This window comes from Dama dama, chromosome 23, assembly GCF_033118175.1.
Source record: "Dama dama isolate Ldn47 chromosome 23, ASM3311817v1, whole genome shotgun sequence".
NCBI classification, from domain to species: Eukaryota; Metazoa; Chordata; class Mammalia; order Artiodactyla; family Cervidae; genus Dama; species Dama dama.
The window spans coordinates 63512228-63515954 of NC_083703.1; positions in this window are offsets into that span (position 1 = coordinate 63512228).

A 3727-nucleotide genomic window follows, 5' to 3' on the forward strand; every position below is an offset into this window, starting at 1 on the left:
CAGAACACTGCCTCTGGCTGGTCTGGCATTTCTTTTGTGATAGTGCTTGAGATTGAGTTACTAGAATGATGCTCACACACAGATTTTGAGTGATTAACAGCAGACACAGGAGGGATATGGAGCTCCAGTCTATTAATGGCCTAAAACTGACCCTTGGGCTTGATTCATATATTTGGGCCTGGGGTGGCTCTCACCCGTCTGTGTTCAGACCATAGTACCACCTCCAGTCTGCAGCACCCATGGTTGCTGGGGGGCAATAGGTATTCTTTCCCTGGGCACGTTCTGCCACTGGACCTCAACCCCTCTGCAGGGCTTGGTTCAGGTGTCAGTCCTCTAGAGGTGGCTGCGTCTACTCATTGTTCTGCTGTGCCCACAAGCCTATCAGTGCTCTTTCTTAACTCTGAGTGATAAAACAAGACCTGCTCTTTAGGCCTTAAGCTATGCTAGATGAATACTGGATATGAACACTGGAATATACTGGATGAATACTCCACTAATACTGGAATGGGTAGCCTTTCCCTTCTCCAGAGGATCTTCCCAACCCAGGGATCAAACCCAGGTCTCCCACATTACAGGAAGATTGTTTACCAGCTGAGCCACAAGGGAAGCCCAAGAATACTGGAGTGGGTAGCCTATCCCTTCTTCAGTGGATCTTCCTGACCCAGGAATCGAACCAAGTCTCCTGCATTGCAGGTGGATTCTTTACCAACTGAGCTATCAAGGAAGCCCATGCTGGATGGGGACAAACAATCTCTGCATGTACAGAACCATTCTTGCTCCAATGGTTCCTCATCTATGCTCCCCACTGGTCTTGGGGTATAGTAGGCAGGAATGAGGTCAGTATTCAAACAGATCCCACTTTAGGAAGGCAGTGATGGGGGCCCAAAGTGTTCAAGAGAAGACATGGAAGATGTGTGTGTGTGTGTTAGTCACTTTGTGACCCCATGGGTTATAGCCTGCCAGGCTCCTCTGTCCATGACATTCTCCAGGCAAGAATACTGGAGTGGGTAGCCATTCCCTTCTCCAGGGAATCTTCCTGACCCAGGTTTTGAACCCGGGTCTCCCACATTGCAGGCAGATTCTTTACCATCTGAGGCAACAGGGAAGCTCATGTTGTTCTATATTTACACTAAAAGTTCCAATGATAAACTTAACATGATCAGAAAATGAATAATCATTCACAGGTTCTCCATACTCTGGGTAAGACCTCTCTCAGTTCAATTCAGTCGCTCAGTCGTGTCAGACTCTTTGCAACCTCATGGACTGCAGCATGCCAGGCCTCCCTGTCCATCACCAACTCCCAAAGTTTACTCAAACTCATGTGCATTGAGTTGCTGATATCATCCAACCATCTCATCCTCTGTCCTCCCCTTCTCTTCCTGCCTTCAATCTTTCCCAGCATCAGGGTCTTTTCCAATGAGTCAGTTCTTCGCATCAAGTGGCCAAAGTATTGGAGTTTCAGCTTCAGCATCAGTCCTTCCAGTGAATATTCAGGACTGATTTCCTTTAGGATGAACTGGTTGGATCTCCTTGCAGTTCAAGGGACCCTCAAGAGTCTTCTCCAACACCACAATTCAAAAGCATCAATGCTTCAGTGCTCAGCTTTCTTTACAGACCTCTTTCAGTGGTCATCATCAAGGAAGCTTGACCTTTGAGGGTCAACGAAAGCCATATTCACTGGCAGCACGATAGATGATGCAGCCTCATGACTAATGGTGTAGGCAGCATTAAATAAATGGTCTTAGAGAAATGCAGAGGCAGATGTATATTGTTCCAATATAAACAGAATGTGAGGAACATGGCATTGTAAACAATAAACTGTTACTGCCTTTTTCTCAGCGTGGGAGATAGGACATTAGCCCAGAACAGCACATTAGACCATAAAGTACAGGAAGTGATGGGTACCACAGGAATCTTCATGTGTGCTGATTGAGCAATCAACACATAAGGACCTCTTCTGTACCCATTACTCTAAATCTTCTCAATAAATCCTTATACCTCACATGGGCCCAGGAATTCTATAATTCTAATCAAATTGTTTACATAGTTAGGGCGTGCATGCCAAGTCACTTCAGTCGTGTCTGACTATTTGCGACCCTATGGACCACAGCCCTCCAGGCTTCTCTGTCCATAGGATTCTCCAGGCAAGAATCCTGGAGTAGATTGCTCTGCCCTCCTCCAGGGGATCTTACCAACTCAGGGATTGTCTCTTACGTCTCCTGCATTGGCAGGCAGGTTCTCTACCACTAGCAGAACCTATAAAGCCCTTACATAGGTAAGGGGCTCCCTAAAACATATTGATCAAGGGCCTATGCACCCTAAGGACAGTCCTGTTCCCACTTCCAGATACAGTGTCTTCCTGGAGCTCACAGATGGACCCCACATCCATTCATCCTTCTTCTAGTTTTCAGACCCCAGTTTCTTCAGAGAGAACATTCTGTCCCATAGTCCACAAGGAATCTGATGAAACTGAAATCAACCTCCATTTTAGGGGGTGAAACTCCTCACTCATCACATTTTCTCCCATCCCATAGCCTGCTCAACTTTTTTAGTGTATAACCCTATTTACCGAGCTCTAGGGTCTCACAGTTCTCATGTGCCTGAGATTCTTTAAACTGGAATCATCAGAATGACACACTTTGCCAGCTTGTGGCACAAATATTACTACTTTATAAATTTTTTTTTACTCATTCAAGTCCTCACGTGCCCATATTTATAAAAGTGAAAAAGTCGCTCAATCGTGTCCAACTCTTTGCGATCCCACGGACTATACAGGCCATGAAATTCTCCAGGCCAGAATACTGGAGTGGGTAGTCTTTCCCTTTTCCAGGGGATCTTCCCAACCCAAGGATCAAAACTAGGTCTCCCACATTGCAGGTGGATTCTTTACCAGCTGAGCCACAAGGGAAGCCCATATTTATAGAAGGGCCCAAATCTTCCATTTTTAGGCCTCCCCTGATGCCTAGATTTTCAAAGCCTAGGGGACAATTTGGTCTTAAGGCTTCAGTAGAGTTCCAATGTCATCTGTTGAAGGAACTAGAAAGAAGTCTGATCAGTTCGCTATAGCCATTGCTCCTCACTACCACATGTCTGTTGAAGAATGAGTCTGTGTAGTCCCCTGGATGCTTGTCCATAGCTGATGAATATTTCTGAGGTCCTGCACAGGTCACAGTAGCGCCCCTTTGGGCTCCTTCATAGCATTTTCTCACAATTTATCTTATTATTTTTTAAAAAATATTTATCTATTTGGCTGCACTAGGTCTTAGTTGTGACCTAAGGGATCTCCCATCTTCATTGCAGCTTGTGGGACCTAGTTTCCTGACCAGGGATCAAACTCAAGTTTCTGCAGTGGGTGTGCAGGGTCTTAGCCACTGGACCGCCAGGGGAATCCCCATTTTATCACATTTTAATTGCATATTTTTGTTGTATACCTACTCATAGACTACCCATTGCTTCAGAAACTATTCCATTGCTTCAGAAACTTATTTCTGTTGTATACCTACTCATAGACTACCCACTCCAGTATTCTGACCTGGAGAATTTCATGGCCTGTATAGTCCATGGGATCACAAAGAGTTGGACACAACTGAGCGACTGAGTAGGTATACTGAATGAACTGAACGTCCATTCCATGGGTGCAGTTTCCATATCTTCTTTATTCATCAATACTGTATTTAGAGCAGAAGAACAACTTAATAAATATTGCTTAAATCCATGTGAGAATGAA